Source organism: Tamandua tetradactyla, chromosome 2 (assembly GCF_023851605.1).
Source record: "Tamandua tetradactyla isolate mTamTet1 chromosome 2, mTamTet1.pri, whole genome shotgun sequence".
Lineage (NCBI taxonomy): Eukaryota > Metazoa > Chordata > Mammalia > Pilosa > Myrmecophagidae > Tamandua > Tamandua tetradactyla.
The window spans coordinates 96,767,192-96,777,342 of record NC_135328.1 but is presented as its reverse complement, the minus strand read 5'-3'; the positions used below and the strand labels follow the sequence as shown (position 1 = coordinate 96,777,342).

The following is a 10,151-nucleotide window of genomic DNA, read 5'->3' as shown; positions in this document are numbered from 1 at the left end:
GATTATACTAAAAAAAAAGATTGGACTAATAAAGCAGTAAGACCAATGACAAAATCAACGTATCCTTGTAAAAAAAAAATGTATTTATGCTCTCTTATTTAGGGGGAAAGGCTGAATGGCGGAGTTGGTTTAAACCCCATAGGAAAAATAGCTGTTTAGCTGCAAACTGCCTTTTACATTTCGGCAGAAGAAACACATTGTAGGACATGCAGGGGCTGAGGTCCTGCCTCCCTCCTACAAGCCCTCCTCTCAGTCCAAATCCTCTCTTCAGCGACAGCAAATGAGGAGGTAAAGTGGTGAAGGCAGACAAACTGCCTCAGAACTCTTCCTGGACCCCTGATCAGAAGACCTGGAGGAAATTTCTGGGCCTTTGCAATAATGAAGGATCACTGCCACCTGTGGACAGCAGCGAGCAGCAGCGCCGACCTCCTGCAGGCCTAGTGGAGGATTATCAGTGATGAATTATTTGTACAAAATCTGGGCAATCTGGTGACTCTGACATCCTAAGATTTTTGCTAATAGCAACTGTTTCGTGAGCACATTTAAGACCTGGGGCAGGGCTCTTTTCCACAGATCAATAACTGTCTTCCTAACCATAAGAAGGATGTGAATTATTGTGTGTTATATGAGGGCATAAAGCAGGCAGCTTAAACTCGAAGACCTTCAGGGAGCAGTTAGATAATGTAGCTATGATAGGGATAGGGAATTGAAGGTGGCGTGCCCCACCTAGAGTCACTCAGTTCCATGAAGTTTTTTTGTTGTTGTTATTTTAGAAAGAATACTTGATCAAGCTACACATTTGCAGGTCAGAGTCAGCCTGCAGCCACCAGTTTGTGATTTCTAGCACTGGAGGTCAACGAATGGATGTGCAAGATCCCAGGTGATGTTTGTGCACCCAGGAATTTTTATTTTTGATTAATAGGGATTTTTATTAATAGATGAATTAGTTTCAAACCACTCTCACTAGATATATTTTGAAGGGGGTCCAGACTCTTGGTCTTCTGGGGCATGCACATGTCTTTAAGGAGTCAAGAGAAGGCGAGTACAGCTGGAACTTGGAGTAGGGTAAGGGAAGTGTGCAGGGAGGGAGTGCAGGCTGGAGGCTCGTTTGAGGTCATGCCATATAAACTCTGTTAAGGATTTTGTTCTTCAGCCTGAGGGAATTTGGGTGCTATTAAAAGAGTTTAAGCAGTGAAATGACATGAATGCATTTGCATTTTCACTCTGGCTGGACGGTTGAGAGCAAATTATTTTGTTTCTGGGCGAGTTGGAATTCTTCATTTATGCTGTTAGCTGGCCTTCAAGCATCAGGAACTTACTTTCAGGATTTCCCTGAAAAGGAGCATGTGGAGATTACTAATGATGCACATCAACCTTTGGAGACATAAAGCTTAAGTTCACAATCAAACTCCAATAACAATGCCAAATCTACAAGCAGTCAAAACTCAGTTAAATGGAGTCTTCAACTTTTAGTTCTTATTTTTTGTTTTGGATAAAAGAAGCAAAGAATAAATGAACAAAATCAGGACTTAGGACCCAAAGAAAAATCTCCTGTGTGCATCCTAGGTTGAGAAGAGATTCAGCTCAGTCAATGCCATGTGAATAAATCTCTTGGGTAACCCATAGTAAGTTGGGTCTTAATATTTTATAAATGATACTGAGGCACTCAAACTATTATAGACAGTTTTAATTTAGTTGTTGGTATCTACTTTCTTTTGTTGGGAATGGTCAAATTCATTTCAGGGACACTGGTTGAGAGCTGATGATTAATATAGGTTTTTTCTAATCAGGGATTCTACGTTATACCTCGGCACCCAGCATTTGAACACGTTATTGTGCTCATTATCTCTTGTAATTCTTTTAAAGAAATGTTGGTTAAGAATATTGCAGTGGATTGAATTGTGTGCCCTCATCATCCTGCTGAGTGTGGACCCATTGTAAATGGGTGAATTGGAAATAAGATCTCTTCGAGATGTTACTTCAGTTCAGGTGTGGCCCCTCTGAATCAGGTTGGGCTTTAATCCAGATGACTGGAGTCCTTTGTGAGCAGAGTCATAGAGAAGCCAAGAGAGACCACCATTTGCATTGCCCTGTGGCAAAAAAGCCAAGGACCAAAGCTCCCTAGCAGCCACTCCCAGAATGCTGCAGTCTTCCTGAAGGAAGCATCACCTTGCTGACACCTTCATTTTGGTCTTTCCTAGCCTGAAAACTGTTAGCCAATCTACTGCCATTGTTTAAGCCAACCCACTGCATGGCATTTGTTTTAGCATCCAGGAAACTAAAACAAATATGACAACCATTTTATACCTTTCACCTGAGCATTCCAATTCAGTGAGAATAATTTTAATAATAATGCTGGCAGCTATTACTAACACAATGCTTATTATGGATCAGGAACTCATTTAAATCTTCATCACAGCCATAAGAGAAGGCACTATTTTTTTAAACATGTTTTATTATGAAATATATATACAAAAAAGCAATAGATTTAAAAGTACAATGTTATAAGTAGTTACAGAACGGTTTTCAGAGTTTATTATGGGCTACTGTTCCACAATTTTAGATTTTTCCTTCTAGCTGCTCTAAGACACTGGAGACTAAAATATCAATCTAATGATTCAGCAGTCACACACATTTGTTAAATCCTATTTTCTCTGTTATAACTCCTCCTTCTTCCTTGATCCTTCTCTCAATCTTTAAGGGGTATTTGCGCTGTGCCCTTTCTAACTTTTTCATGTTGGAAAGAGGTGTCAATAATATGAGATAGGGGGATGGAATTAGTTGATGTTCTTGGAGAGGCTGGCCTCTCTGGGTTTCAGGATTTATCTGGTCTAGGAACCCATCTGGAGGTTGTAGGTTTCCGGAAAGTAATCTTGGTCTGTGAAACTTTTGTAGAATCTCAGGTAGAGCCTTAGGTGTTTTTAAGGCTTAACAGGAATGGTTTGGGTTTGGGTTTGGCAAACCATGGTAATTAGCAGTATCTAGCTGAAGCTTGAGTAAGAGTAGCCCTCAGAACAGCCTCTTGACTCTATCTGAACTCTCTCAGCCACTGACACCTTATTTTGCTAATATTTCTTTCCCCCCCTTTGGTCAGGAGGGTGGTGTTGATCCCGTGGTGCCAGGGCCACGCTTATCCCTGGGAGTCATGCCCTTTATTGCCAGGGGGACTTTCACCCCAGGATATCATGGCCCATGTTGGAGGAGGGTAATGATTTCACTTGCAGAGTTGGGCTTAGAGAGAGAGAGAGAGAGAGAGAGAGAGAGAAAGAGAGAGAGAGAGAGAGAGAGAGAGAGAGAGAGAGAGAGAGAGAGAGAGAGAGAGTCCGCATATGAGAAATCAGAGAGATTTTCTAGAAGTAACTCTTAGGCATAACTATAGGTAGGCTTAGGTAGAAGAAGGGCAGTTTTACTGATGGAGAAAGTGAAGCAACAAAGCACTGAGAGGTTAAGTAATTTGCCCAAGGTTATAAAGACTGGAAGCAACAGAGCTGGAATTTGGGCTTAGGGAGTTTGGCTGCAGTCTGCACACTCACACATCACTATACACATCACCTTCCTAAAACAATGCTTTTTTAAAATATCAGTTCCTGTTATATACACATATATTTCTCTTTTAAACATTTTCACAAACCCATTTAACTGGATCACCCCAACATTATAACATGGGAGATTTTTGAAACTGAATCCAACTTTACGGTACACGATGAGTAAAGTTTAAGAACAAGCAGATGTTTGCAAAGCATATAAAACTTGAAATTACTCCATACTCGACACTATTTGGAACCCAGGCATAATTCTCCTCAAATATGATTTTTATCTAAATGGTGTCCTTTAAAACTTCATTTTAACACCCAAATGATCCCCAGCTGTTCGGGTAGATTGGCCCCTGCTGAGTCTGTTTCCCAACACTTCCCATATTCTACCATAAATATTCATGATGCAGTACTCCTGCTACCCAAAGGGGGGCCAGAATTCATTTTTATGAACTCTTCCCAACTGGGATTAGCATCTTGCACCTATTACCCGACTCGTGAATTATGGTATTGTTCTGCCTTGTTCTCCATTTTCTTTGTCTTTACTGATATCTTAGAAGCCTGAAGAGAGCATGAAGTGTTAAACTTCTAAGCCCAGAAAGTTTGCCCAAGGAGTAAACACAAAATCAATTTTTAAAACACAATTTATCTTATTCAAACTTTACACCCAGATTAGTGCAAAACTGCTGTTTCCGTACTCCACCAGATTTCCTAGGCAACGGCAATGCTTTTTGGAAGAGGTCTGTAGACTTAATTTGAGGGCTGGTGGGGGTGGGGATATGATGGAGAATAGAAATGAAGGGGATGCTATTTCCACAGACAACAAATGCTTAGTAATTTTTTCCTATATGATTTATGTTTGAATGTGTTTAGATCCTAGAAAATACTAGGAATAAATCTGTCCATTGTTTCTGCCTATTTTTTTTGCCTTAAGCTGAGAAGACAGCTTTTGAGATGAGTGATGAGGGGATAAGTGTGAATATTCCCATCTCTCCAGTTCTTCTCCCCTCTCCTTCCCTCCCATTCTTAATGGGTTTCATAAATCAGATGTATAATTTACATGTGTCCTATTTACAACATACCCTAGTGAACCCAGAGATGGCTCTTGATCTCATTCAGACCAAACCAAGAAGCTATGACACCTTGCTTTGTCAGTGGAAACGACACCTGATCTTTGCAGGTAGACTTGAGTTCTACTACTAACGTGGCACTAACTAGTCAGATGAACTTGGACACATTATTTAACTTCATGAAATCTTGATTTTTCTATTTGTAAAATAGAGGAAAATTTCAGTTATAAAGTCTTCTTGTGAAATGTAGACAAGACTTGTCCATAGAGCACTAAGCATGGCTCTAAGCAAGTAATGTTGCTGGTCCCTTCCTCCTTTAAGTGACTCCAGGCATTCATATGCTTCTGGGAGAAGTGAGCAGTGAAAAATCAGTGGTGGCCCTCATTGCACTGGGGTGCCGTGACTTTGCTACATGGCAAAGGGGAAGAGGTTGGCCTTCAACATTTTGGAAATGCTGTCCAATTCTGTGGAGGTTTCTTTCATAACCTAAGTTGTGAGGAATGGCAGACTGGATTGGCCACACTACCTGGGGTTGATTCGCTACATGCAAGAGTGGGCAGATGCTGTCAACTGATCTTTGTGCAAATCTTACTCTGCCCTCTTTGAAAGCCACTGGAGCTAAATGATTACCCCCAACCACCAAATTCAACCGTAACAAGACTCTGCCTCAGGAAGAGAGTCTGGAGGAACAATGATTCATCTACAAGCATGAATTGCTGAGTTCTGAAATTAGACTCATAAAAAAGACCCCTACTAACACTTTTTATTCCCCAAGTCAGAAGAACTGGCTATCTCTCTCTAAGCCAACTCAGCAGGTGAACTCACTGTCCTCCCCACTATATGGGACATGACTCCCAGGGATGTAAATCTCCCTGCCAACATGGGACAGAACTCCCAGGATGAATCAGAACCCAGCATCAAAGGATTGAGAAAGCCTTCTTGACCAAAAGGGGGAAGAGAGAAATGAGAAAATTAAGTTTCAGTGGCTGAGAGATTTTAGAGTCAAGAGGTTATCCTGGAGGTTATTCTTATGCAGTATATAGATATTCCTTTTTAGTCTGTGGAGGGAAGTACCTGAATCAGTAGCCTTGATTCTTGAAGACGATTATATAACTGTATAGCTTTTACAATGTGACTGTGTGATTGTGGAAACCTTGTGTTGTCTGATGCTCCTTTTCTCCAGGGTATGGACAGATGAGTAAAAAAATAAGGACATAAAGTAAATAATAATAGGGGGGATAAGGGGCAAAAAGAATTGGGTAGGTTGCAATACTTGTGGTCAATGAGAGGGAGGGGTAAAGGGTATGAGATGTATGGGTTATTTCTTTTTTCTTTTCATTTCTTTCTCTGGAGTGATGCAAATGTTCTAAAAAAGATCATGATGTTGAATATACAACTATGTGATGATATTGTGAGCCATTAATTGTATAATCTAGATGGACTGTATGTGTATGAAGATATTTCATCAAAAGTTTTTTTAAAAAAAGAAGAACTGGCTAGAACAGTGTCAATGATCAAAAGTTTGAGGCATTACACTGGAATCATGAAAATGTGGACTCTGCAGTCAGCCTGCTGGGGTTTGAATCTTGCCTAACTGACAACTAGAACTGTGACTTTGGAAATCACTTTAACCTTTCTAAGCCCAGGCTTCTGATAAGGATTGGACTTGCCTCACATGGTTCTAATAAGGACTGAGATACTTCAGGTAAAACATTTAGCACATTAAACACAGTATTGCTGTATACAATGTTCCCAAGCTAAAATTGCTAAGAATGTGCTTTTTCAAAGTAGCTGAAAGTAAGGAGATATGCCTACTGAATTGTAAATGACTTCCTTTTCAAAGAAAAGCCTCTGAACCTGGGGTGTATACTGGTGGCTGCTATAAGTCTGGTTGGCCTCAGTGGGCTTTAGGAAGAATCATGCCAGCTCTGGACAGAGAACTGCACAATCCTCCAGAAGGATTGACAATTCTCTCATTTTAGAGGGGATGTGATTGGCAAATCTTTTATTGAACACTGGAGTGAGTACACCCAATTTATATACCCTACGCAACACATATTTTTTTGGATCACTTTTTGCCTGGAAATGTAGTATGACTTCTGATTTTTGTACCCTCAAGGGGCACAGTGACGTCCCCACATGCAGCTGGGTTGGTGTTCCAACCCAGCTCCTGTAGATCTTGGGTCAGAGCATCCCGAAGACCAAAGGAAATGTCAGGCATGGAGTTAGACGTGAGTTTTAATTAGGACTTACAAACGGGAGAGGATTCTTCCCAATGGCTGCTGGTTGGTAAAGTGGAAGTCAGAGCCCCACTAGGGCAGGGAGTGCTAGAGGGCAGCTTATATGGGTTCAGGGCAAAGACATTTCATAGGGTGTGATGGAGTTTCAGCAGGGTCTTGTGACACAGGGATTTGGAGGTTTGTTATCAGCAGTGATCAAGGGAGGGGAGTTTTAATGCTCTATTTATGATACCATTTGCACATTCTTTCCCCCTGCGACGTCTGATGACCTTTCATGTCTGTCCTGGTCATGTAAGCAGCTGCATGCAATGACCTGTGCTCGGTATGGAGGGGAATCCTGCCCCCGGATCCCCACAGTTGGGCACCTCAAAGAATCTTTTCTTGGTTTCTCCACCCTTTTCCTGGTTTAGATCATCATCATTCAAATGAACCTTTCGGAGATGCCTATCTTGCTTATCTTATATGTACACAGAAATTGAAAAAGTCAGCCTCCTTCCCCATCACTCAAGCAAACATATTAGGGTGTGAGAGGGAGGCAGAAATAATCACATATATTTATTTTTCCTCTCTCAGTGGAAATAAGCCCTTCATCCTCTATGTTCTATTTTTTTTCATAGGGATTAGGGAGACAGTTAATCTAATCTAAATAAAGCACTAGCAGTATTCCTTCTCTGTCTACAAACAGCAGGAGTCCTCAGAAACTTCAGGAAAGTTAATGTCTTTCAGCAAGCATAGAAATGTTGCTGGGGCAGAAATCGTGCTGGCCATTGGATATATAGAAACAAATAAATAATATATGGTTTCCTGCCCTTAGAGTGCTCTCGGGCTAGCTGATAGCAAACATTAGATGCCATATTCATAACCCCAGATACTTAATTGATCACATTGCCAGGACCTTGAGGAGAAATTCAACCCAAGGTATTGAGTTTAATATCCATTGAATATCGATAATGTCCTTGACAAAATTGAAGATTACTTTACATTACTGCCCGCATTTGAAGGCATTCTGTGTGGGGAGGTGACTGTCAGTGAGCATTTGTGAGGTGCAGCAGTGCTTTCCAAGGTGTGCACATGGAAAGGTCATAGTTTTTTATGGCTGTTACTATATGCAGAACCTGGTGTTGCTTTCAATTCCATTTCTTAGAAAGGATTGTATCACCTACCAGGCAAAGCTGTCTGCTACTTCAGTCTCAGGCATCTTCAGGCTTGCCCTATTATTTTAAACCATACTTCAGCATGTATTTGAAGCATTTGCTCAGCTTGTCTTCCTTCCAGTTATATGACTTTAGTCTCTCTTGGGATGTCCTGACATTTCCTATGCCATTGAGGTATCTAGCCCACTGGGGTAATAAGATGCATTCCAGTACCATATTACTGATAGTCAGTGCACATCCATTAAAATTAGTTTATCTGAGGGGTAATAATAATAAAATTATTCAAGAAATCAGGCATAGCATTGCAGTGTTACTGCTGTGACCAATCTGGCCAAGTGGGCTCAGAAACTGATTGGCAGAAGCATCATCAACCTCATCTGCACGCATGCCCTTATCTGTTTGCCTCAGTATAGGCACAAAAAGAACAGAACTAGGCATGGAGAGAAGATTGTTGGATGAAGGGCCTTGCATCATGTCTGTTACCCACCTGGCTCTTTGGACCTGGTTTGAGCTCCTTTCAGTAGAGGGGGAGGGGCAAACAAATTGTCCTATTTATGGGTACTTCTGGGTCTGGGTTGGGCCATTTGAACTCAGGAGCTCAGATGTTTAAGGAAGGTCACAAGGTGGAGAACAGCAATGTGAAAGAGGCCATTCTCCCTAACTGTTCAGATTCTAGCACCGTATTTAGAATATTTCCTCAGCGGGCCTTCCTTCCTGTTATGTCACATTGGGACTTGTGGGGGTCTTCTGTACCCTTACTGCTTCCAGCATCTTTCACTGCCCAGATGGCACCATCACCATGATATTGGGGAGACTCCTCCAAGCACTGTACTTGATCCTGACAAGGTCAGTAGGAACAAGAAAGGAAAAAAGTGAGTGGCTAACTCAGTGTTCACTTTGAGGATCCCAGAAAGCTGCAGGAATTTCAGTTTTTGCCTATCGTGTGAGTAGGGCTGCTAAAACTATTGTGATTTGGGTGCTTACATTTAATGTTATGTCAAATCTATAATAAAACCTATTTGGGGGAGGGCATTTATTGGTGTAACATTTTTGGAGTACCACTTTAGACTGAAACTTTAGAAACACTTTTCTAGAAAATGTCATTTATGTGCTCATTCTTAAATGACCTTTCAAATAATGGTAAATTCTTACAGTAGTCTGTAGTAAGATGATTTGAAATATATAGCTCCATGTGGAATTGTGTTGTCTGTTAAAAGAGATGGCCAATTTAAAGATCTTTCCTGATCTGTTTCTACTTCTTGAAAAACAAGGTTGTGATGAGGATAAAATTATATTGCATGTAAAGTATCTAGCACAATGGATCCTAAATAACTGAATGTTTACCATTTCTGTAAGTTATGAAGAGCTTTAGCTAATATGTTCTGTAAAGGCCGGATGTCAGATCTGGACATTCCACTTTTAATTTGGAGTCTTACTTTTATAAGATTGTGGGTAACAGTGGCTGGGAATAAAGCAAATTCTGAATGTCTTGAGCCAGAAATGTGCCATGATGAATTTGATAGCCATGTTTTGCTGGGCCTGTCTGCCCATAGACCCTTTCTCTGTGAACTGCTCCCGCCGGTAACATCTGATGATGGGGTGATCTGGGAGGCCACGTTATTTCATGATTCATCTCCACAGTCACAGAAAATTGGATGAAAAATGGTCATATGAATGAAATTGGATCAATTACACTGTTCCCCTTGGGTTTTGAAGTTGGGAAATTGATAAGAGTTGAGTCTCTTAGTTTGCTTTTTCTGAGAAGCAGGCTCTTAGGCAAGGACTTGAGTGCAAGCAGTTTATTTGGGAGGTGATACCAGGAAACATCTGTAGGGGAATGGAAAAGTGAGACAGGGGAGGGAAAGAAGACAATAAAAGTGACTCATCAAGCATGCGACCACTGTGGGAACTGTACCCTAACCCAGTTAGAGAACTCTGGGTGCTAGTGTGGAATGTGTGTCCCCCATCCTGGGGTCGAGGGAGCTAAGGCTTCCTCCAGGGACTTCTGTCAGTCCACAGTTAAGGGCTACTCTCAGGAGGTGTTTATTCAAAGGCGCCGTCTGTGGGCAGAGCAGGTAGCAACTGGCTACAGATAAACTTGGGCAAAGATTGCAGGTGCTGTTATTGGCAATTGGGCTAGCATGTGTGGAAATC

The 10,151-nt window shown here is 41.3% G+C and overlaps 1 long non-coding RNA gene across 1 annotated transcript; it reads right to left on the bottom strand.

Moving 5' to 3' along the window:
• Nucleotides 1-928: 928 nt before the first annotated feature.
• Nucleotides 929-8,662, bottom strand: LOC143661192 (uncharacterized). The gene is made up of 3 exons (XR_013164437.1): nucleotides 8,485-8,662; nucleotides 8,007-8,253; nucleotides 929-1,332 (listed from the first exon to the last, which is right to left on the bottom strand). It is a non-coding gene; the product is annotated as an uncharacterized LOC143661192 (long non-coding RNA).
• Between the last annotated feature and the right edge of the window lie 1,489 nt (nucleotides 8,663-10,151).